The sequence below is a fragment of the Balaenoptera borealis genome (genome assembly GCF_965194805.1).
Source record: "Balaenoptera borealis genome assembly, chromosome: 3".
NCBI lineage: Eukaryota > Metazoa > Chordata > Mammalia > Artiodactyla > Balaenopteridae > Balaenoptera > Balaenoptera borealis.
Window position 1 is genome coordinate 170,728,760 of NC_138866.1, and position 26,888 is coordinate 170,755,647.

The window sequence follows — 26,888 nt, forward strand, 5'->3', positions numbered from 1 at the left end:
GGGTCTGAGATTATAGCTCAGCAGTACCCTTTCCTCACCACATACTACATCACCCTTCCGTCTGATGCTTCACATCCAACAGATGGTGGAGCCATTTTTTATGCTTTTCTTCTTTCAATAAAATGAAGCAACACCAACCAGTTGTCAATCTACAAAAAGACAGCACTTGACATTGACTAATTTAGAAGCAGCCTTGTCAGAATTTTGAAAGCCTGCAATCATAAAAATCCAAGATCTCCAAGTGTGCTTTCTATGCACAATGAACAAGATAATTATCTCCTTTCCTTGAATACTTAACTTTCCCATTTAGGAGGGACAACTGCTAGATATCATTCTCCAAAATTTAATTTTCTCTTTAACAAAATAACATGCATGTGACTCATATCTGTGCATACAGACACACATACATGATTAAAGGAATTATGAATTTATTTATAAACTAGATTTTCTTTTTACTCAAAAAGAATTGTAGATGGGAATCCTGTAGATGGAAATAATTTAATATCATCATTTTTCCTACGGAGAGGGTTGCAAGTATCTGCCAAGCCAGAACACTGAGGTCTCTCTAACCTTCATTCTTTCAACAAGTAATGATTAGGTATCTAATAACAATGCTGTTATATTTATTCAACACAGATGCATCAGGCTACGTAATCATATATATATATATGATGTATTTGCTTACTATTATCACCTATCAAATACCATAAAATAAAAATAGTTGTCAAAGTTCAAGGTGGGAGGAAAGAATTGTAAAGTGAGTTATACGCACTCGACCCACTAGTCTATATCCACAACGTAAGTATCACTACCTGAAGCTCCTTTCTACAGAACTGCTTTAAAACAAAGTAGGAAATGTCTTTAAACAGAAAGCTAAGGTTGGATAATATGATTGCTGACCAATGTTCCCTAAATAATGCTGCATGGAATATAGATTCCATGGGGTGTTAAAAAATTGTTGTTCAATATAAAGGGGGGGAAGGTACTCTGTAATCAAATACATTTGGATCAACAAAGTTAAACAGGATCTTTACTGCAGGACTGCTCAGATTTGGCCCTTGCTGGCCAGGAACATCTCACATAGTTGGTGTTCCTCAGATCAAATCCTGAGAAATGCTCATTTACGCAGCACTGTAGCCTAAGTATGTAGATTGGAAAGGATAGTTTAAAAGAATAGAAAATAAATTCACATAACTGTCCACAGATTCTTTCCTCAGCACTGAGATTTCCAGCTGGATACATTTGCTTTTGATTTTCTTTGAACGTGCTCTGCCTGATGGCTGGTAGGCCAACACCAATCCACTCTTTCAGGCCCTGTTCAAACGCCTCTGGTCCATAAACCCTTCTCTGATCTCCCAGCCGCACACTCAAAGCAGCTCTTGCGCAACTCACTTATGACACCCATTATATTGGCATTTGTATACATCCCGTCATCCCTAACTGCCTGTATGCTTCCTGGGGGGAGGAGAGGAACTTGCAAAAACTATTGAGTGAAAAAATGAGTGACTAAAAGACTGATTAACTGAAAGAATGATACAGTAAACAGCTCACTGGAAATGGTAGAAATAAAAAGGTATAACTGACCCAAAATAGACATCCTCAGAAGAATGTTAATTATAGAATACTTTGCTAAAATGGAAATTAAGCTTTTCTCTTCCAATATATCTGGATTCCTAAAGGCTTCCATAAATTGTTAAAATTAAAACTGTATCTTTAAAATTCTTTAAAATTATTACTTTTACTCTGCACCACTTGTTTAAAGTCAGTAACCTTCTTTATGGTTTCTGAATTGTAGGCAATACTACAGTAAATTAACAGAATCCAAAAATTTACACTCAGAGATTAAGTCTGACCGCTCAAGTATTGAACAAATCATAATTCGTAGGAAAATTCAATTTACACATTTAAAGAAACGTGCTTGTCTTCTTTCAGGTGTCAAATCCCAGCCTTGCAGCACTGACTGCTGAAAACTGAAAACCCACCCCGAAATGCTATTAACATCGGTCCTCACAAACCCAGAAGACACCAAAAAACACTGTGAATGTCCAACTTCTTAAAAAAATAAATCCTCTTTGGCCAAGAAATAAAGGCAGACATGTGACTTCTCATTTGCTTCCTGTTTTTAAAATTTTTGGATTCTTTAGTGCCAGGTTATAACCTAATTTTAAGATTTTTATCATTTGCTACTTTATTTTAATAATTAAAGGGGAAATGTCCAATTTGGATGGGAAAAAAGTATACATACAGTTTTAATACATCTTTTATAGTTTTATATTTTTAAGGAAGCATGATTCACAGAATAAAAATTTTATGCATATGTCTGTCAAGTGGCCTTTTCAGCTACACTAGAAGTTGATCACTAATGACATCCCAATAGTGAAAAGGCCGCAAATCTAAACTGTGAGGGAAAGGAGATCATAAATCTAGTCACTTTTACTCAGTACTGTCAGTTAAGTATATATATACACACACACATACATACACACACACACACACACACACTTACGCCTTGCTGATTTACTCAGGAACAAAAATAAAAGATTGTTGCAAGTTACGCACATTGACTATGGTCATGAACGAAGTGATGACTGAGACATCCCTTGTCAAAATGCCTGCCAATACTTGAATGAATCATGTCGTTATCTGGGAGCTCTATGCCCAAAGACGGTATCCAGTCAGGCACTTGATAAGAAGAATGGGACAGAAAGCAAGAAAAATATCTATCGGACTTTGCAATGTTCTAGTTATTTCAAAAGAAGGCTCTATCAATAATAAACTCACGTTTCTCCTAAGCTCATTCAATAACAGATCCCTTTGTATTTAATACCTTCCCAAATGAAGTTATAAAAAGAACTGTTTTTTTAATATAATCTTCTTTGTCCCAAAAATAAATTAAGGTTCAGATAAAGTAAATACTGGCTAAATACATAGTAGGGACCAAACAATCTACTGGACTTCTATGGAAATCTGGTCCCTAAAATAATCTAAGCAACTATTGCATGAATCAGAAGAGATGAGTCTTAATTCTCTGTGACCTTGACCAAGTCACTTCATCTCAAGAGGCTCCTTTCCTCATATTGTAAAGAGAGATTGTAATACCTTTCCCACATGCCTGAGTGATGTTGTCAAAGGCCATCAACTGAAAATAAATCATGAAACAACATATAAACTTCAAGGATTATTTACTTTGCCAAGAGGGCCGCTTTTATCCCACAATGATGCTGTCATATAGCTTATAAGCTTCCTTTCTTTGTGGGGCATGCAAGCACCATAGAATATTTATACAACTGATACATCCAGAATCTACTCAACAAAAGACTTCTGTATGTCACAATATCAACACATTTCAATGCAAAGTGAGCAGCTTTCCAAGATAAAAATTTCCGCCGCAGCAACTCCACCGAGAGGAACAACCTACACTGAATTCTTACAGCATTCCTTGTCATTTGCACGGGCTCTTTCAATCTTGTTATCTTTCCCTCACATACTGTTCTGAAAGAGTTGGTATCCCATCAGTCACTGTGACAGTCCCACATTACAGATCAATGTAATTTGTTTATTGACTTCTGAATACCAAATTCCTCCGAGGAAAGTCACAGATCCACAACATGCTGGGAAAATATGGCTGGAAAACATGTAAATACAGACGTGCCCTGACAGCTCCTGATGGCTGCCATTCAGAATATCTCCCAGAGTGCACTTCTTCCTTTAGGGGCCACTCTACTCTTAAACATGATAAATGTCTTCCTGTGGGGATGGGGAGCGGGGGAGGGAACGGACAACCAAAGGTGAACAACAGATTTAGTGGCACATGAGTTCTAAAAACACCACAGTGGTAAAGATGTAAATGGCTGCTGTATTAGTCAGGTCTCCAGAAAAAAAGACCCAATACGACGTATATACACATAAACAGAAAGAGAGAAGGATTTTAAGGAACTGGCTAACGTGATTGTAGGGGCAGGCAAATCCGAAATCTGAAGGCCAATCCAGCAGGAAGTGCTGAATATTGCAGCTGGAGTCTGAAGGCAGTGTGGAGGCAGAATTCCTCCTTCTCTGGGAGATTCCTTACGTGGGGAACTCAGCCACCAACTGATTGTCACCAATTAGGCACCTGCACACAGAAGCTCTTGGTACCTAGGGCTAAGTCTGTAGAGATGCTTGAACCAAGATTAAACGGCATTGTCTCGACAGAGTATGGATAATCCAGTGAAACCACCAACAGTCAGGAATAGCAGTTTCATTCCAGGCCTGGGACTGGGAGTTTACAGAATGGGTCCTCTTTAGCCCACTGTCTGTGGACATGCCACCTCCTTGCATCCGATGAGGGCTGGAGCCACAACTAAATGTGGCGGCACGGGCATTAAGCGTAGAGAGGAAAGGCCCAAGACCCATCTGCTCTGGCCTAGCCCTCTGATGACCAAAGTCAAGGACCTGGGGTCACCACAAAGAATTCACTGACAACGTTCTTCACCCCCCACCATCCTGACCATGTACAATACAAGATTTGTAGTTTGGAGACTCCTGAGAAGGGAAAAAAGAGGATGAGGTGTTATGGGTTATAATCCCATCTCCCACTTTTTTTAAACAGTGGCCATCCTTCTAGGTGTTTTCTACATGTCCATGAGCACTCACATACACTCACGAAAGTCTTAAAGGAAATACGCGAAAATATTAGCAATGATTGTTTCTGGATGATGGGAATTTCAGGTCGTTTTTTCTTCTTTATTTGTTTAAATGCTTAAAACATTTATAATGAGCATTAGTAGTTGGGGGAAAGATAGTAGATATGTTTTCGCTTTTCAGTTATAAAAATAAGCGAATCCCTTGGAATCTCTGTAAACCTCATCCAATGGTCTCTTACTATAACAATTCCCGAGGAAGTATGCGCATTTATTTAGCAGTTCATTTTTAAAGGTGTCCCTGAGACTTGAGTGAAACCAATATGAGGAGTTGTGTTGTAAGTAAGACAAAGTAAAAATCAACAAATACGCCTAAACACTCAGGATATCAGGGCAAAATGAGCAAAACAGGAAAAAAAAATTTTTTTTCTAAAATACTTTTTTCAAAAGAGTTTCTAACCAACTTGTGATAAGATAACGCTGTGGCTAATGAGCTAGAAACAGTACAAAGGTGGTTTTGGACCCACTGATATTGTCTCTTTTTTATGCTGGTTTTGGTTTTCTGTTTGTTTTTATTGTTATTACTATTAACAAGAAAAACAGAAAGTTCCTGTTAAGGTTGTGTCAGGTCGGATATGTTTAGTTACTATATTTCCTGAAAAAATATTTACAGTTTTGAGGACTGGTAAGAACTCTCTGAGACCTCAAGAGACATTATAAAAAGGGCGATGTTCAGCTAGCAACAATTTTTTAAATCTGCTAATTCACATACCGAAAGGAAGCAGGGCTGGGAAGGGGGGGGGGGGGGTCTGGTGTTAAAGTGACAACTCTTTTAACTTTGGTGTCAATGCTGTATTTACACACAAAGGTTAGGGCACACAATGGTCCTGTGACATATATAAAAAGTCACTCCCCTGCTTCACTAGCTTAAGGTAACCGTCATCCATCTAACTGCATCCTGGCTTTCCCACCCTCCAGCTCTGTCACTTGGGCGTGTTATTTAACCTCTCTGTGTCTCATTTTCCTTCAGTAAGCACCTCACAGAGTTGTTATAAGGATGACGTGAATTAATATTTATAAAGTGCTTCAAACGGGTCTGGCACACGCTAAGTGGTTTGTGTTCAATGAACTGCCATTTACACAACTGCTTGCACCACCCAACTCTATGACAAGCCCATAGTCCACATGATACACCCAAATTAGCCCCAAAAGTAGCCACAATTCCTACAAGAGAATTCAGGGGGCTCCCGTATGAAAATGAAAAGAAACTACCCAAAAGGCCTCGAAGTAGATGCATCATGGTGACACACACATTAGAATCAGCCAGAGTAGCTTGGCTACAGGCTGCCCTGCGGCTACACAGACAAAGGCTTTGTTTGTCCTGAGGCTTAGTTGTCTCTGGGTGATTCATCACAATGCAGACCAATGAACCATGTTCAAAATGTCCTGCATTAGCACTGGAGCTGAGTTAGATGGGAAGCATAGAGAAACTTGTATTCACTGAGCTTTGACATGGGCTAGACAGTGTGTAAGACATCTCCACATCATGATGTAAGGATGACTATCTGTTCCTCGCGGTAGAGAACATTCTGCCATCATGAAGCTAGTGAGCGGTGGGGCCAGAGCTCGCTCCAGGATGCCTGACTGCAGTTTGGACTTTCTCCTACACAGTGCTCCCTCTTGTTCATGAAAACTAGCATAGAATACTTCAGAGAGGAGGGGGAAATTTACTCAATTCTTGAATCCAGTATTTCCCAAATTTGTGAAAGTTTCAATGTTAAAAACTAGATATGCAAACAGGCCTATGGTGACTGTCCTCTGGCACTTTAAAAGCAGTAGGGAAAAAATCTGGAGCAACAGGAACACGTATATGCTGCTGGTGGAAGAATAACTTAGTACAACCACTTTGGAAAACAAAGTGGCATCACACTCAGAAATGCTGGAAATGCACATAGACCCAGCAATTCCATTCCTAGGTATATCCTCTAGACTCAGAACTCTTTCACATTTACACCCACACTGTCTATCAAAAAACTGGATACACTGTACACTGAAATACTACACAACAGTGAAAATCACAGCAGCAGGATTCAATCCCAAAAGCATAATATTGAGTGAAATAAAGCAAGTCAGGAGAGTACACGGTTTTATTCTAGTAGTATATAGTTCAAGAAGATATAGGGCTTCCCTGGTGGCGCAGTGGTTGAGAGTCTGCCTGCCAATGCAGGGGACACGGGTTCGAGCCCTGGTCTGGGAAGATCCCACATGCTGTGGAGCAACTGGGCCCGTGAGCCACAATTGCTGAGCCTGCGCGTCTGGAGCCTGTGTTCCGCAACAAGAGAGGCCGCGATAGTGAGAGGCCCGCGCACCGCGATGAAGAGTGGCCCCCACTCGCCGCAACTGGAGAAAGCCCTCGCACAGAAACGAAGACCCAACACAGCCATAAATGGATAAATAAATAAATAAATAAAATTTTAAAAATAATAATAAATAAATAAAGCAAATAATTTTAAAAAAAAACTCTATTTAAAAAAAAAAAAAGACATAAAATCAAGAAATACATTGTTTATGGAATCATCCACCTGCAGATTAACTACAAAAGGAAGCAAGGAAATTACAAACACAAAAATTTAGGACTGCAGTTACTTGAGTGGGAGAGGAATGTGGTCAAGGAGGGCGTTATGGCCTGAATGTTTAGGTCACCCCAAAATTCACATCCTGAAATCCTCATCTCCAATGTGACAGCAATAGGAGGTGGGGGACGCTGGAAGGTGCTTAGGTCAGGATCCCTGACAAATGGGATTAGTGCCCTTATGAAAGAGGCCCCAGAGAGTCGCTCATCCCTTCCGCCATGTGAGGACACAGGGAGAAGGCAGCTATGAACCAGGAAGTGGGTCTCACCAGACACTGAGCCTGCCAGTTCCTTGCTCTTGGACTTCCCAGCCTCCAAACTGTGAGAAATAAATGTTTGTTGTTTAAGCCCCCCAGGATACGACATTTTTGTGATAGTAGCCAAATGGACTAAGACAGAGGGCTCCATGCGGTACTGGCCACCTCTTTCTTAAGCTCAGCAATTTGTATGCAGATGCTATTTTTATCATTCTTTAAAATGTGCATTTAATTTATAGTCTTTTGCATGTATAATGTATTTTCTAAAACAAAGCATTGTTAAAATAAGCAGAAAAGATCAACTTTATTAACTGCTAAAAGCAAAACAGTCATACACACAACTAGCCACAAAATAAGGCAAAATAAAACGGAGAGATGGAGAGCTGACATTCCCTCAGTGTCTCTGTGCCAGGACCATGGTGGGGATTTTCACATAAAGGAATTCCATTTTAAAAAGCACAGAGGTAATATGAGGTCTCAAAGAAAAGAGAGATGACACCTAGGTGGGAGTACAATTTCCTGAAGAGCGTTGCTTTTTGACTCTTGCTGTAAGACTGGGTAATGCTTTTGAGCAAGTAGCAACAGGGTGACTGGATACCTAGGGTAGAGAAAACAACACTTTGAAAGAGGGCAGCAGAGGGACACTGGGCATGTCCAAGAAATGTCAAATAGTCCACTTTGGATCCTTGCCTTAGCTTATACATATAGCCAGAGATACAGTTTACTATGAACTGGTTCCCAAATCTGAGCTCTGTTAAGAGTCTGGATGACCCCAATAGCCGATTAACTCCCCAAGTCTGAGTTCCCAGTAAGACTCTATTAGAAATGCCTGTACTGTTAATTTATTCACAATGTAATATGACACGAAAAGAATGTTTAAAACTAGACTTGTTTCTCCAAATTTCTTCAGTAAATCAGATAGTCCTGAACATCAGTTTACTCCACTACCAAAGGGGAAATTTCTAACTTTAAATCTATGTCTATGGGAAGATACATCAATTAACTAAAAACAGGACAAACATTTTTATAGTCACATATATAAATATATATATATATATGACTATAAAAGTAAAAGTTAGTTATAGTCATATATATAACTAAAAACATTTTTATAGTCAACTGCAATCAGTTTTGTGTGTTTTCTCAGAAATATGACTAAGAACAGCTATTATCAAAATGAGTAACATTCATTCTAGAGGCTGTGGGACCAGGCTACCAGTGCCACAGACCATCAGCTCCTCCCATTCCGGTCAAGAGCCAGGGTTGGGTCAAATATGTTGGGCTCATCTCCTTTCATTCTGCCTGTGATCCTGACAGCAGCACACTCTCTCTGCTCCAGAAGAAACACATATGATCCATTCCTGCTCTTCTAGATTTTTGGAAGATGCTTTAGCTTAACATGGCATTCAACTAGTCTATCAGATAAAGTTTCACTGCAAGTTTTAAAGTAATCAAAAATAATTTCAAACACACACAAAATGGCTTCAATCACTTAAAAAGATGTGGCTTTAAAATATGGGTAAAGAGAAGGGGGAAAAGCTATCTACCATAACACTTCATATTTGAGAAACTACAAGCCAAAAACTTCTCCTTTGGAAACAACAAAGCATGCATTAAGTTTTATAATGCATTTTTTTTTTCAATATTTCAGGATTTTCAGGTCTTTCAGTCTCTTTATTTTTTTTGGCTGCATTGGGTCTTCGTTGCTGCGCACAGGCTTTCTCTAGTTGCGGTGAGCGGGGGCTACTCTTTCGTTGCGGTGCGCGGGCTTCTCATTGCAGTGGCTTCTCCTGTTGCGGAGCACCGGCTCTAGAGCGCAGGCTCAGTAGTTGTGGCGCACGGGCTTAGTTGCTCCGCGGCATGTGGGATCTTCCTGGACCAAGGCTCAAACCCATGTCCCCTGAATTGGCAGGCAGATTCTTAACCACTGGGCGACCAGGGAACCCCTATAATGCATCTTTAAAGTAACTTCTTCTAAAAGAACCAACATTATTTTACGGCATGCTTATCAAATGCTACATTAAACACAAAATTATCTCAGTCCAAAACTTCAAACTAAACTTTCTTCAAACTTCGCAAAGCTATCATAGTATCAGAGTTGCAGCTAAAGATTTACAATTTCAAGGATACTTAAAAACAGTTCAAACATCCTTTAAGTGATTGCCGAACTGTCAGTTGTTCTAGGCCTGATTTGGTTCACTTCAGAACCAAGGATTTCCTTACCTATGGGTGTAAAACATTTGGACCAGGACTCAGATGCCCTGGGTTTTAGGCTTAGCTCCTATACTTGTACTTACAATTGGTAAGTATAGGAGACGAGCCTTAAACCCAGGACATCTGAACTTGGGCAGGTCAAAGGTACTAAGCCTTGATTTTCTCTCCCAGTCTGCCTATATGTAGAGTATTTATGAGGATAAAATAAAAGGATACAAAAGTAATTAAATATAAAATTGTGAAATATTATTATTGATATAAGTTATTATAAAGTATTTAAAAGATCACATATTGGGAAAGCTCCGCTATCACGTCCCCCCATTCACCATGCTTACCAGTGACCACCACGCCCAGCAGTCACAGGTAAGCCGCCTCATCAGGCAGCCAGAGCGCCTATGCCTGCATCTATTGCTGCTCTTACCGCACTGGATGTGTTAACAAATGCTGTTTGCTGGACTGTCAGCCCCACGAGACCCTGCACTCCTCAAATTCTGCATCTCCCGTGGTGGGCACAGACAGACACTCATCTGTGGGATGTTGACAAATGCCCCAAAGGGAAAAAGTTAACATTTGACACGAGCATAAGCAGGATACAAAAACCCAGGGTACTAAAAGGTAAGTCTCACTCCAAATTCCCTTAGACACATTCAGAGAAACTAGGGGAATACTTTCTAGGACTGAAAGGTAACTCAAATCCTTTCTGACTACTTCAAAGGGGAAAGGGGGATAAATGTCCTCTTGATAAATGTAAACCTCAGAGAGTATGGGATATATATAACCTTGCTAATCTCATGTTTTCTACCAAATAATGTGCAGTCAATATTCTCAAATTAATAGGTAGTAAAGCATAATTCTCTGTGCTGGCCAAACATCTGTTCACACCAAGTTATTTTACTAAAACTGAAGTCAATTGCTGCCTGCTTTGATTAAAACTCTCCGTTGTCTCAACTTTTTTCAGTCCTCTAACATTACGAAAATGAAAGTGAACTTTCATTGACTCAAGAAAGAAGGTATGGCTCTCTTATTGGAAACTGTGTATTTTGGAATAAAAGTGAGTCAAAGAGCAATCACATTAAGGTGATAATACCAACCTTTAGCTACAATTTTGAGGGAACAAAATAAAATTGTACAGTCCTCAGACAAGCCAAACTGGGGTTTTCTTTGGAAAGTTTTAATGGAAGTCCTAGGTCATATTTTATGTTAACTCAATACACACAAATTTGATATAATAGCATTTGGGTATTAGGACATTAATTTGTCATACAGCATTTGAGTCCCGCCAGATACAAATATTTCAAGCCCCCATGACATGCTCTTCACTCCACTGGGGTCTGATGCAGGGTCATCTAAAAATAGCAGTTGGAGACAGAGCCAGATCTTCCAGGCAATGCTGAAGAGGCACCTCTAAATGGCAGAAATTGTAGTTTAAAGAGACAGTACAGCTTACTAAGGCCCTGAGAGTAAAGCACAGTCGGAGAGCTACCATCCCCTATGGCACAACTCCTTGTACATACTCTGTGGTCATATCCATCTGAACTCATTCTTCGTGCACATTAGGCAGTAATCATTATTCTAAACAAAAGGGGGATTTCATTCTCAACTAATGGGGTAAAATACATCACAAGACATAGAATTTTAAAAGGTCCTAGAGATCATCTGAACAGCGGCTCTCCAACTTGGGCGTGCGTAAGAATCACCTGGCAGGCTTGTCCACACAGCCTTCCTCTGCATGGCTATTACATTCCACACCCTCTTGCCACCTCAAAGGCATCGTTCTAGAAATTGTCCCCTTTTCTCTGTAATATTCCTCCTCTCTATTGTGTTGTTCCACACTGGTATATAAGCATGCTGCTATCTCTCCCACTGTTTTAAAATTTTTCCTTTGAACTCTGGTCTCTCCACTGCCACCACCCCATTCTTCTCATGCCTTATATGCAAAATGCCTCAAAAAGCTGTCTACACTTGCTTTCTCTAACTCCTCTGTTTCCATTCTCTCTTGAACTTCAATCCGATTCTCAGCCTAACCACTTCACTGAAACCACTCATGGCAAGGACACCAATGACCCCCACATGGTCAAGCCAACGGTCAGTCCTCAGTCCCCATCTTGTTTGTTCCATCACCAGCATCTGACTCAGTTTATCCATCCTTCCTGTCGGAAGCACATTCTTCACTTGGTTTCCAGAATACCACACTCTCCTGGTTCTCTTACCACCTCGCTGGCTGTTATGAATTGAATTGTGTCCCCCCAAAAGATACGTTGAAGTCTTAACCCCCAGTACCTGAGAATGTAACCGTGCTTGGAAATAGGGTCTTTGCAGATTCCCATATATAACCAGGTTAAGGTGAGGTCATTAGGGTGGGCCTTAATCCAACACGACTGGTGTCCTTATGAAATGGGGAAATCTGGACGCACAGAGGCACAGAGGGAAGATGAAGTGAAGATACACAGGGAGAAGATAACCATGTGACTGGAGTGATGCATCTACAAGCCACTGAACACCACGTGCTGCCAGTAAACGCCAGAAGCTAGAAGAGGCAAGGAGGAACTCCCCCGCTAGAGCCATCAGAGGTAGCATGGTCCTGCTAACACCTTGAATCAGACTTCTAACCTCCAGAACTGTGAGACAATAAACTTCTGTTGTTTGAAGCCACTCAGGTTTTGGTGCTCTGTTTTGGCAGCTGTATGAAACTAAGACACTGGCTAATCCTCCTTAGCATGTATGGCTGGTTCTCATCTGCCTAACTTTGGGGTGGCTTAGGGCTCAGTCACTGTACTTCTTTACTTTCCTGTGTATACCCACACTGACTAGATCTCAACCAGTCTCATGGCTTTAAATACCTTCTCTATGCTGACTCCAGCCCAGACTTGTCTCCTGATCTCCAGGCTCATGGATCCACCTACCTTCTTCACATATCTTGGATGTCTGATAGACATCTCAAGCCTAACCAGTCCCACACCAAACTCCTGATTCTCCCCAGAACACCCATGCCTCCTTGGGCCTCTCCCGTTTCCATAAATTACTACTCACTGACCAATTTCTCAGACAAAAAAAAAATAAAAGGGATATTTATCTCCTTGTATTTTCTTTTTTCTTAATTAATTTATTTTTATCTTTGGCTGCGTCGGGTCTTTGTTGCTTCACACGGGCTTTTCTCTAGTTGTGGCGAGCGGGGGCTACTCTTCATTGCGGTGCGCAGGCTTCTCATTGCAGTGGCTTCTCTTGTTGCGGAGCACGGGCTCTAGGCATGCAGGCTTCAGTGGCTGTGGCACAAGGCTCAGCAGTTGTGACACGTGGGCTCAGTAGTTGTGGCACACAGGCTTTGTTGCTCCGCGGCACGTGGGATCTTCCCGGACCAGGGCTCGAACCCATGTCCCCTGCATTGGTTGGCAGATTCTTAACCACTGCGCCACCAGGGAAGCCCTATCTCCTTGTATTTTCTATGACCCACATCCCAAAGGTAAATCCTGGTGGCTCCACCTCCAAAATATATTCTGAACGTGACCTCTTCCGATCTCTTCCACTATCACTACCACGGCACAAACCCCATCGTCTCCCACCTGGATAACTGCCCCTGACACCTGATGGGGCTCCCTGCATCCACCCCTGCCTCCTACAGCCTATTCTCAACACAGCGACCAGACAGGACTTGTAAAACATAAACCAGACACCATCACACTTTTCGTCTCGGTTAGTGAAAGTCAAAATTCTTAAAATCTTCTAAAAGACCTTTTATGATTCCTGCTTCTTCCAAGCCCCACCTCTTCTGCCCTGTACTCTCTCCATTCACTGTTCTTACTTTTTCCAACACACCACCGTGCTTCCACCTCCTACCTTTATACCTGCTCTTCCCCCAAACATCACAGCTCACCCTCTCACTTCCATCAGGTCTGCTCAAACATCCCCTCCTTGGAGACCATCTCTGATTACCCAGCGTAAAATAGGAACTCACCCCTCAACCCAGCATTCTCTTTCCCTGCGTTACTGTTTCCATAGCATGGAGCACCAAGTGATTTGTGAACTATTAACCATTTTTTTTAATCTGTGTCCTTTCACTAGAATGAACTTCCATGTGAGCAAGGGAACTGCTATATCCCCAGCTCCTAAACTGGGCCTTGTACTTGGTAAGCACTTAATACACGTGTGAATGAAGAAATTTAAAAAGGAGGTAGAAATCCCTAACATGAGGTGACATTTGTTTTTACGTAAATAGCTTTTTCACAAGTTCATCTACCTAAATTTCTCCAAAGTTGGCACAAGCACAGCTCAGTCTCAGCCTTGCAAACATTGTGGCCATAAAAGAAAATAAAATAAAAAAATCAGAGATCCTAGGAAGAAGTAAAACTCTTCAGAGTTACCCCCCAGAAAGTACGCTAATATCATTCTTCCTTTAAATGATGTTTTTGCCCCTAAAGATGGGTGCGTCCCCCTCGGCCTCACAGTCCCTCGGGATTGAGCCACCTACACAAAGTGACTCTTTGGCATCAGTTCCTCCTCTGCAGAAGCTGTACCTGCGTCAGCTCTACACATAATCATCTGTAAATTACCACACTTTACATGAACGTAAGTTACAGCTGCAATCACATAGCCATATGAATCAAGTGTCTGCTTCTGCAGGATGAAATGACCATCCCAAAATGTACTTTCCCAACATGCAAAATGCAAGCCCAGTGAAAACAGCCAAGATGTAAAATGAGAATATTGAAGCAGTCAGTGATGAAGATTCGGATAGCGTTCTCTATGTACACAGCAGCTGCATAATTTGTGAGGTTTAATTTTATCAGACTGACTTCTATTTCATGTGCCAAGTTTTTTTCCATTAGGATTTCAGCAGGTGCAATGTGACAAATCAATACAGCTAAATTCTTAGTCTCTGAACTAAGAAAACTCTCTATCACAACGTGTTAGGGTGAAGGACAGCAAAAGATGGGGGAGGGGAAGAAGGAAAAGGCAATAAAGAGAAAGAAATGAGATTTTAAAAGGAATCTGGCTTTTTCGCAACGGGTTTGCCGCCAGGACACAGGCGTCATGAAAACCACTGCTAAACCTAAGCAAAAATGGGAAAGGAGAAGACCCACATCAACATCGTTGTCATTGGACACGTAGATTCAGGGAAGTCTACCACTCCTGGCCATCTGATCTACAAATGTGGTGGGATTGACAAGAGAACCATTGAAAAGTTAGAGAAGGAGGCTACTGAGATGGGAAAGGGCTCCTTCAAGTATTCCTGGGTCTTGGACAAACTGAAAGCTGAACACGAGCGTGGTATCACCACTGATATCTCCCTATGGAAATTCAAGACCAGCAAGTACTATGTGACCACCATTGATGCCCCAGGACACAGAGACTTCATCAAAAACATGATTACAGGCACATCGCAGGCTGACTGTGCTGTCCTGGTTGTTGCTGCTGGCATTGGTGAATTTGAAGCAGGTATTTCCAAGAATGGGCAGACCCCTGAGCATGCCCTTCTGGCCTACACTCGGAGTGTGAAACAACCAATTGTTGGAGTTAATAAAATGGATTCCACTGAGCCACCCTACAGCCGGAAGAGATACGAGGAAACTGTTAAGGAAGTCAGCACCTCCATTCAGAAAATTGGCTACAACCCCGACACAGTGGCATTTGTGCCGATTTCTGGCTGGAATGGTGACAACATGCTGGAGCCAAGTGCTAACATGCTGTGGTTCAAGGGATGGAAAGTCACCTGTAAAGATGGCAGTGCCAGTGGAACCAACCACACTGCATGAAGCTCTGGATTGCATCCTGCCACCAACTCGCTCAACTGACAAGCCCTTGCGTTTGCCCCTCCAGGACGTCTACAAAATTGGTGGTATTGGCATTGTTCCTGTGGGTCGAGTGGAGACTGGTGTTCTCAAACCTGGCATGGTGGTCACCTTTGCTCCAGTCAACGTGACAACTGAAGTGAAGTCTGTTGAAATGCACCATGAAGCTTTGAGTGAAGCCCTTCCTGGGGACAATGTGGGCTTCAATGTCAAGAACGTGTCAAAGATGTTCGTCATGGCAATGTGGCTGGTGAGAGCAAAAATGACCCACCGATGGAAACAGCTGGTTTCACAGCTCAGGTGATTATCTTGAACCATCCAGGCCAAATCAGTGCTGGATATGCACCTGTCTGGATTGTCACACAGCTCACGTTGCTCGCAAGTTTGCTGAACTGAAGAAGACTGATCATTGTTCTGGGGAAAAGCTGGAAGATGGACCCAAATTCTTGAAATTTAGTGATGCTGCCATCGTTGATATGGTTTCTGGCAAACCCATGTGTGTTGAGAGCTTCTCTGACTATCCTCCTCTGAGCCATTTTGCTGTTCATGACATGAGACATATGGTTGCTGTGGGCGTCATCAAAGCAGTGGCAAGAAGGCAGCTGGAGCTGGCAAGGGCACCAAGTCTGCCCAGAAAGCTCAGAAGGCTAAATGAATATTATCCCCAATACCTGCCACCCCAGTCTTAATCAGTGGTGGAAGAACAGCCTCAGAACTATTTGTCTCAATTGGCCATTTAAGTTTAATAGCAAAAGACCGGTTAATGATAACAATGCATAGTAAAACCTTCAGAAGGAAAGGAGAATGTTTTGTGGACCATTTGTTTTGTGTGTGGCAGTTTTAAGTTATTAGTTTTTAAACTCAGTACTTTCTAATGGAAACAACTTGACCAAAAATCTGTCACAGAATTTGAGACTCGTTAAAAATTTTAATGAGGAAAAAAAAAAAAAGGAATCTGTTAGGTATGCCCAGGAGTGCTGTTAGAAATTGTGTTCCTTTGTTTCCATATCTGAAGGATTTAGATATGTGTCTTGTCCGGCCAACCCCTAAATCCCCCACTGGTCTATTTATTACTGCTACACACAACAGAACTAGGACTTGAAATGGGATCTCTGGAAGGTAACAGTGCTGTGGCATCAATTTCTTTTAATGTATTGAGCATTTGAGAAGAGTGTACACCTAAAGAGCACAAAGAAGGGAGGGGTGGCCAAGCTGTGGTCAAGAAGATGAATCTACAAGAGTGATTCTGCTGCAAAGGAGAACCAAAAGCGGAAGTTGAGTATATAAAAGATAAAGCATTAGAAATAAAGGTTGCACGAAAGGCCACAGGTATATGAAAGCCAGAGTGATTTCAGCTTGGGGACACCTGGGACATTACTATATATGCCCAATTGCTCCAGGGACTGAAGAAGGACACAGCAAAAGCCCTGGTGTTTAAAAAAGACTCTCAACCACACACGCAGTTATGATCTTGCTCTCTTATACCTTCCACCTTATTTCTAACCTCCTCGGGTGTCCACCCTTGCACATGTCACATGCATGGCCCTGCTCCTACATCGCTCCCCATGTGCCAGCAAGGACACAGGCTGTGGCTTCTGTCCTGCATGGTACCTAATGCTCTAAGTTCGCAATTAATATCAAACCACTAATAGTCATTAGAGACCTAATATTTTAGACTAACATTAGAATTACATTTAATTAAATTTAATAAATAAATCGTAATGAGTAACATGGAGCTGGAATGTCTCTTTAATGAAATCCATGGAAACATGACTGAGATTATCAAGGTTTTCTATTCAAACTTTTAGAATCAATGTTGGTTATATTTTCCTTCTGATTCCCACTGTAGAACAGAACTGTTTTTATTTGTTTTTAATTTTTATTGGCGTATAGTTGCTTTACAATATTGTGTTAGTTTATACTGTACAGCAAAGTGAATCAGCTATGTGTATACATATATCCCCTCTTTTCTGGATTTCCTTCTCATTTAGGTCACCACAGAGCACTGAGTAGAGTTCCCTGTGCTATACAGTAGGTTCTCATTAGTTATCTATTTTATACATAGTATCAATAGTGTATAGATGTTAATCCCAATCTCCCAATTCATCCCACCACCTCCCTTTCCCCCTTGGTATCCATACGTTTGTTCTCTGTTTGTTCTCTACATCTGTGTCTCTACAGAAATGCTTTTAAATATCTCTGGAGTTACAGTTAGGTTTTTTTTTTTTCCACTTGGGATTTTTGTTTTATTTTGTTTTGCTTTGTTGTTTAAAAACCACAGCAATGATGGAGGCTTAAAATAGAAAACTAGTACCTATTTAAATATATAGTAGAGGTCAAAAAACAATCTGAATTCAAATGAGATTTCTAAAAATACATACATATTTCCTTTCTGATTTCTACAGATTTGTTCACTCCTTAAAAACTTTTATGCTATTTTGGGATTTTTACTGCAAAGCCAAGATAAGCGTTGATTTTTATCTGTTGAGGGTGTTTCCTACTCAGAAAAACAATCCAGGTCAACCACCACAATAATCATAAACACAATGGCCAAGGATACAGAAAAAGAAAATTCATGAGTTCACATCCAGCACATACGGATCTGACTCAACTTTAAGAAAAAATTAATAATACACACAATCCCCTTTAGTTTTATTGTCCACTTAAGGCAACTGAAAGTTTTTATTAACTTTTACTAATTAAATTATTCTGCTTCTTTATTTAAGTGTTAATGAAGTTTTTAAAGTAATGATTTTAGGAGATGCATTTCTAATTACTATTTCTAAAAATATTGCAAACCATGTTCTTACCATATCAAAAGTAAGCAATTACCTATAAATGCCCATAATTAGAAATGCAGTATAAATTCTGTTCTAACAAACCAAGCCACTGTGTCTTAAAGATAGGATAATTAGCACAGATACTATTAAATGGGTGCTATGGTGATAGGTGCTGTAGAGGTGTACAGACAGACTGGGTGAGGGGAAAAAGCAGCCCAAAAAAGGAAATTGATTTGTGCAAGCAGAAGAAAAAAAATCTTGAGAATGAGATAGGCAACTGGAGGGAAGAAACAAATCAGCAGAGGGGCTTTTTAACTGATATTAGGAAGGTGTGTTGTAACAAATATTTAGTACAGGTAGTTCTCCCTATATATCTGAGTCTGCCAATAATGAGTCATTGAAAGGGTTTATTCCTGGATGGCACTGAACTATATATGGAAGCGCCTGTAAGGAACAGGGAGAAACCTCACTTTGAGTGAAGAGAAAAATCTGACCCACAGCATACACTTTAGTTTCAGAGGAACACAGAATCCTTTCCAGTCTGTTTTATATTTACATCGTGAAATTGATCACCATTTTCTGCTTAACACACTAACATACAAATGAATAAAAGTGCTGTTTTGTTTTCTTCAAACTTGGCAATAATTTGGGAGGATTTGAGATGATTTTTTTAAAGCTTGTGTTAGAGGACAAAAAATTAGGTACACAGCCTCAACCTCATAAAAAGCTGGGATTATATGATTGTTTTTCCACGCACAGTACCTAAAATGAGTTAAGTACTTAGCAGGTGTTCAGAAAGTATTTGTTTAAGAAGAAAGAAAGATGGGAAGGACTGAAGTGTTTCCTCTTGAAATGTAGGCAGAAACTGTTCTAAAACATGTTCATGTCTTAACTCATGTTTCTTACTGCAAAAGCAGCCCCATCAATCACTAATGTCTTCACTCAAATCCAATGGCATTTACTGAGCACCTACTATGTATGAGGATTGCCCCTTTTGCGTCTGTCACTCAGGATTAGTCTTTAATCCTGCAGCTGCGAAGCCCCAGGGGCCGTGAGCAGATGGGACTAGTAATAGGATTTCACTCGACCCAGTAACACTTTCACTCCATCTGGCACGTTACTCCTGGAACAGTCACTGGAAAAGAAATTGCACTAGGTAAAAACATTAACAAAGCCGGGGTGATGGGTTTCAGTCGAAATTGCATGTGACAAGTTGCTCTTCTGGTCTTACCATCGGCAGCTGCACACCTTTCTTCCACCCGGTGCCGTGTTAGCCCTCCTCTCTATCCTTCCACACCTGCATCCTCAATTCATCCTCCTCTTAGACTAATAGCTCTGCCAACTCGGGATCCATCAGTCTCTCCACATCAGCATTAAGCTGTACGGAAAATGAGAGAGTGAAGAACAATCTTCCTAAGATTTGGGTCACCTCCCTCCATTCTCATAGGCTTGGATAACTCATTTAAAGTCCACTCAGCTTCTCCTCCCTGCCTTGCAAGAAGTGTACACTTCTTAAAGACGCCAGATTTCCTTTTCCCCAGACTTTTACCCACCAGACATATTATATGTTGCAGTTGCTGGAAAAATATTATTAAATGAGAACTTTTTCATGAGAACAGTAATCATCACCTAGATAAATGAATAAATTTGCTACTACTGCATTTCTTATAAAGATGATAGCAACTCAATGTTGATCAATCTTATTCTTGCTAATGCTTATAAACAAAAATAAAGGTTAAGAACTAACAAAATTTAGTGATTAAAAGAGATCGATTTAAAGTAGAAAAAACAGGAAACAGAACAATATACACTTTTTCTAAGACAAATCTGTTTAAGATATTTAGCTAAAGGAAAATGACACTGATCCAGAAATGTAAATGGCTAGTAGAGAATCACTAATAAAGAAGTTTTATTTTAAGCCTCTGAATTTCCTCTAAAAGCCAAGATTTTAATATTCTTGGCTTGGACTTACCGTACTAAAAACACAGTAACGCAAGGGAGAACAATGAGACATTCCTTAAGAGTTCATTTACTAGGTCAAGTGTGCATTAGAATCTTAATTCTGATCTACAAAATCATGATTCTCTTACAATTTAACTGAATATTTATATCCATGGACTATTTTAGGACACTTCAGAATTACTGTCATCATGCCCCATTTGCTCCATCTTCAGAATGTTTAGAACACACACCAAAAATGTTTAAAGGCCTATGTTTCTGAAATAATTTAACTTTACTTTTAAAATTGAATACATAAATGTCTGAGAGTTTTAAAATTGAATACATAAATGTCTGAGAGTGCTATTTTTAAAATTCACTTTCATGACAAACTCTTTATATTGAGCCTCAAACTGTAATTCATGAGAAACTTGAGAAACTTCTAAAGATGAATTACATGTCCAACAACTGTTATGAAATCGGGGACACAGAGTTTCCTCCAAAAATGAGCACCTATAAGGTTTCTTTATATTATAAAAAAGAAGGAACAGGAGGAAGCGGGGAGAGAAGTGTACAATGAAGAGAAATAGGTGTGTGTAGCCAAGAGACAAGATGGAATTTGAAAGAGCCACGAGACTGTGGCTTAGAAAGATTAAATTTACTCCACGTGACTCCAAAAGGCAGAAAAGGGACCACTGGCACAAAGTCGGACCATTGGCACAAAGTCAAGAGAGGAGAGGGGAAACTCTCAACTTAATGTGGTAAAGAAGAACTTCCTATTAAAATGGTATATACGCACTTACGGAGTAACAAACTTAACATCTTCAAAGGAATTCAAGTAGAAGCTGAAAGACTACTAGGCATGGACACTGAAATTGTGAATTTCTCTACTGGGTGGGAAACAAGACTAGGAGGCCAGCCCCGTGACTCTCCACTTTACGTGTGTATAGTCAAATGTGTTGAACCCTTCTATGAAGTCAAAAAAGTGTAGGTGAGCACTTTTAAATAAATGCATCAGAATTTACATGTCTGCGATGGACACCTGCATTTTGGTGTTCCGCATCCATTTTCCTCCTGGTAGCATCAACTTGCTCTTCCCTTTGGAATGACCCAGCCCCTCTGGTCTGAGTGTGGCTGGTCGAAGCCCCACCTCTTCAGTTTGTCTCGTCCTCCTGGCCACAGAGATGGGCATGTGACTAAAATCAGACCCAGGCAAATAATCTTGGAGTTTTCATTCAAACTATTAGGGAAGGAAAATTCTTTCTGCGGAGCTGGCTAGGATATAAGGCTGAAGCTTGCTTAAAAGCTATCTTGCCATCATCATAAGGAAAGAGGCTACCGGGAAAAGAGTTACAAGAGAGAAGAGCTGAAACCTGATGATAACCCCAGGACCCACTGACACCTGGGCTTTTCAGCCATCAGCTAGCAAAGCAGTACATCCTCTTGCCTTTCTGCTTTAGGCTAGTTTGCTTTGCCTTTCTGCTTTAGGCTAGTTTGCTTTAGGCTAGTTTGCATTGCCTTTCTGTCACTTGCAACCAAAAAGTCCTAACCGATGTCAAAGGAGGAAATAATGAGAAAGGGAGCTTGAATGTCTAAATACTGGCTAATATATACTGGCTAATAATATAAATACTGGCTAATAATCTAATTCTAAGTTTCGACCTTTAAAACCTAAAATATTTAGGGTACCTCCTGGTACCGTTTGAACTTTCTCATCTTCTTCATCATGACTATTTTCCAATTCATATGGAACCAGCTTTTCTCCCAGCTTTCTGCCTTGGTTTCCCTTAACCTCTCAAGAGGTTCTGTATTGGTTTCTCAATCTCCCAAGAAAGAAATGACATGGGGCACTTCCAAGAGTCATCAGCCATCCTGTTCACACAAAAGAGCCAACTCTCCCCTGTGGCATCAGGCTCACACAAACCAAATGGAAATTTTCCCTCTAAGTGAACAGACTGTTTCAAAAAAAACAGGATTCCAGAAATAGTTTGTCAAGCTGTCCAGGTTTGCTGTTATGAAACCATTGCCCAGGCCAAAAGAATTAATCTCTTTTCTCCCTGAATCAGAATTTTCTCAATGAGCCTTAGGCCCATTAACCAGAGAGGGCATCCAGAATCTCCTCATCACTCCACACTTACGTCTTCTGCTTTTTTGAGCATTTCTAATCTTTCTTTACATTTTCTAAACAAACTAAGAAATGCTTGATTTTACACATTTTAATACAACCTGGCATGGGTCACTGGTCATCATAACTGTTTCTACCCCTCTATAGAACAAAATAAGGTACGAAGAGATTAAAATGCACATACATGTATTCATATCTGATAATATTAATCACACCATCATTTTTTACAAAAGACATAAACAAGTTTTCTGAAAGAATAAGTCTTAACGCCATTTTCCCCTGTTAGTGCAAGTCATGTAAATATCCCCTACCACGTACTTGTGGCAGCTTAGCCAAAACGCAGGCACTCATAATAGAAATGCAGCATCGGATCTGCTGCACACGGTGCCACGTCCACACAAAGCCTCACGCTTTGGACAGGAAGGGAAGAATAATACTGTATCCACTGGTAGCTGCAGGGGGACGTTTTCGGGAGACAAAATGGCATTACTTGAGTTGGAATTTGGCCAGGACACTGGGGCTAAATACCCGGACTCTTGTGAAAAGTGCCCTGGGATTGTTAATGCCCTCCAGTCATCAGGACCTCAGTTTTGTGTCTTCTATGAAAAGAAAAGCTGATTAGATCATTTAAGTAAATCTCTCGGTGGGCTTCTTTAGCGTCTGATTATCTAGGTACGCTTTAATCACCGTCAAGACTGCCCTGGTGAAAATTAATGACAGATTAATGTGAGACACTCCAAGATATCAAACCACCAAAATATATACCTCGATAATATATCACATATATATTTTTCATTTGTTCCCCAGGGGATTAATTTAGAGACCCAGAGATTCCTACTTGGACTAAATCATGTTGTTTTAAAGAGTACATAATATCCCAATTATCCTGTTACCCTTATCTTTATGAGTCTCCAAAGGAGGGATAGCCTAAGTGGGGTGATTAGATTTAATACCACAGCCCTGATCCAAGGTCCTGTTTCAACAGACACTCTTTTTTTCCCTAACAATTACTCTGAACATTAAATCTTCTATGTTATTTACTAAAACACCATAATAAGACTTGAAACACAATTATTCATTTCCTTTGCCATAGAGACATCTAGACTCTATTCAAATTTCTTAAGGGAATAAAAATAAACTGAAAATCTCATTTTAGGAGGTAAAAATATTCATAAATATTTTATACTGGCATGCATGTATAAGAAGGGAAACATTTCTTCTATTACATGAACAAATTCTCTTTTAAATACAGGACTGGGGGGAGGACCCTTGAAAATATTAGCAAATGAGTTCTTCCTCCCCCTCTTCATCACTAGTGTCTACAAAACCCCAAAATGAAATGAATTCATTAATTTCTTCCCCTTTTTTCCCTAAATCTTTATTTTCCCAACACACTCATTCGTCTGCCTGAATGAGTTGTTTTTGTCCTTCCCAGCCTTCACAGAAGGATGTTTTAAGGTTTTCTTTGGCCCACAGGGCAGCTTTGCTGACTCTTGGTTTCCTCATCTGTAAAAATGGGACAGCTAGAAGAGATCAGTGGTTCTGAACCCAGGCTGTGCATTCAAATCACCTAGGATGCTTTCAAAATTTAAAAAAAAAAAAAATTTTTTTTAATCCCTTAACCCAGCCCCCTGAGATTCTGATTTGGTTGTTTTAGGTTTAGGGATCCAGCATCTATCCTTTTTAAAAGTTCTCCAGATGATTCTAATGTGCAGCCAGAGCTAAAAAAAAAAAAATGACTGAATTAGTGTCTCCAGGATTCTTTCAGTCTTAAAGCTCTCCGTGTCCATCTATTCATATAAGGACCACTTAGCTAACATGTCCAACACACGGAATGGGTTGGTTTCCTAGGGCTGCCACAACAAATTACCACAAACCTGGAGGCTTAAAACAACAGACATATATTCTCCCACAGTTCTGGAGGCCTGAAGTCTGAAATCAAGATTTTGGCAGGGTTGGTTCTTCCAGGGGGTTCTGAGGGAGAATCCGTTCCGTGACTCTCCCCGCATCTGGTGACTGCCGGGCCATCCTTGGCGTTCCTTGTCTTCTGGCGGCATCACTCCACTCTCAGCGTCCATCTTCACATGGCCCTCCCCTCTTAGGCCCTGTGTGTCTTCTCCTTTTCTGTCTCTTATAAGGACACCTGTCATTGGATTTAGGGCCCACCCTAATCCAGGATGATCTCATCTAGAGAGCTGTACCTTCATTACATCTGCAAAGACCACTATTCCAAAGAGGATCACATTCTGAGATTCTGGGTGGACATATCTTTGGGGGCCACCATTCAACCCACTACCCTGGAGGTGCCACTCTTATCAGAAGCCAATAACAGAATCCTCTGAAACAGGTGCTAGGACAACTGAAAGGTACACTGCACAGAGGAGACAGGCCACAGGGCTTTTGGCTGCCATCACAGGGAGAACAAGGGACAGAAGGGGGAGCACACGAAGGGTACACCAAGGTGGCTCTGGGCCAACTCCCACAAGCAGCTCAGGACTCAGCTGTCAGGTCAATTCTACTCTAGTTAGAGACAACATGAGCCGGTACCTCCGCTATGCCGGGACAAAGAAGTGCATGCTGTGTGGCCTCCATAAAGAGGGACCGCAGAGTTGGAAAGGCTTTCCGTGACCGCTCAAGAGGCTATGCATTCCTCAACCCTGGAAAAAGGCCCTCGTTTATTATGTTCAATAATCTCACTACTTTCTTTCTCCTACTATCCCCCAAACAAATCCTCAGACCTAATGGATTTCCATGAATCCTGTTATACATAGCAAGGAGGAAAAGAGACGATAATGCTATAAAATGCCTACTACAACTCTAATCTTGTTTTTATGCCAATTCATGTTATTGCTGTCTTTCAAAGCTATGCTCAAAAGTCCTTGCCCTTTCATGGTTTCTCCCCACCCCCAGGCCTATGGGACCATCCCAGTTCACATCCTTTAGCATAAACATGCATCATTTTAAGTGTGTCTGCTTGTACTTATAAACATGTTTACACCACACATCCTATGCCTTTTTAGACCCAGGCCCAGTGAGGTTGATGGCTCACCACAGGCAGAGATCCTGCCACCGGCTTCTATGGGATTCCTCCGAGACACTGATACCGTCCTCCTCACAGAGGATGTTGTTCACTGAGAGACTATTATATTAGTGCATCTCTAGTCAAGTGTTGCTTCTCATTTACTCGTTTAACTTCTTTTAGGACTATCACCCAAAAAAGAAGAAGAAAAAAGAAAATAAAAGAAATGTTTCTCTGTTCTGAAATAAGAGTGGGGGCTTCCCTGGTGGCGCAGTGGTTGAGAATCTGCCTGCCAGCGCAGGGGACACGGGTTCAAGCCCTGGTCTGGGAGGATCCCACATGCCGCGGAGCAGCTAGGCCCGTGAGCCACAACTACTGAGCCTGCGCGTCTGGAGCCTGTGCTCCGCCACAAGAGAGGCCGCGATAGTGAGAGGCCCGCGCACAGCGATGAAGAGTGGCCCCCGCTTGCTGCAACTAGAGAAAGCCCTAGCACAGAAACGAAGACCCAACACAGCCAAGGATAAATAAATAAATAAATAAATAATTAATTAATTAAAGATAGCTACCAAAAAAAAAAAGAAAAAAAAATATGAAATAAGAGTGGCATACCCACTCTCGAAATACAATGATAACATTTTGAATTACAAACCCATGAAGGGATCTAGCAACGAATACTTACATAAATAAATGCTAAGGGGAAAACACCTCTCGAACACCCACCCGTTTCTTCATTTCTTTAAAATGGCTGGAGACTAACTGGGCTGTGTCACTGGCTGATAACAGGAGAGCTGTAAACGGAGAGCTTGTTTCTCTTCTTCAATCCCCTGAAGTAACAAGACCTAAGAACAGCTCCGTCGTTACCTTGATTACCTGGGTCTCACACGGTTACATCTGTGATCCGTGATGTTACACCAAATGGCAAGGATTTCACATAACCAACCTATCACACTGAGGAGAAGAGGTAGCAGGAGCTGTTTTACACTTGCAAACGCAGCCCTTGCAGGAGATGATGTGGTTGCCCGAAGGTGAAAGATTCTGCCCCTGCTCTCTAGCATGGACTGCCTGTCCCGAGGGTAACTTCATTTTCTTCAAACCTTAGCTTTCAGCAGTTGTCTACTACGTTACATCACTTGAATGGTAGATTTTCTCAGCCCAGGGTATCATCCACTTAAATCATCAATCCACTTAAATATAGCCACCCTAAGAAAATATCTGCAAATCCTTTATCTGACAAGAGATGGGTATCCAGAATACACAAAGAACTCCTACAACTCAACAAGAAAATAACAAACAACCCAATTTTAAAATAAGCAAAGGACTTGAACGGACGTTTCGCCAAAGGAAATCTACAAATGGCCACTAGTCACATGAAAGGATGCTCAACATCACTAATCATTAGAGAAATGCAGACCAAAACCACAATGAGATACCACTTCACACACATTAAGGTGGCTGTTATAAAAAAAGAATACTAACAAGTGTTGGCAAGGATGTGGAGAAATTGGAACCCTTGTTCAT

The 26,888-nt window shown here is 41.0% G+C and overlaps 1 protein-coding gene and 1 pseudogene across 9 annotated transcripts in view; one reads left to right on the forward strand and one right to left on the reverse strand.

Moving 5' to 3' along the window:
• Nucleotides 1-26,888, reverse strand: part of LOC309625677 (LIM zinc-binding domain-containing Nebulette-like) — a 213,210-nt gene that overhangs the window by 101,497 nt on the left and 84,825 nt on the right. The gene's annotated exons all lie outside the window — the stretch shown is intronic.
• LOC309625628 (elongation factor 1-alpha 1 pseudogene) lies at nt 14,765-16,411 on the forward strand (annotated as a pseudogene). The gene has a single exon. The product of its transcript is annotated as an elongation factor 1-alpha 1 pseudogene (transcript).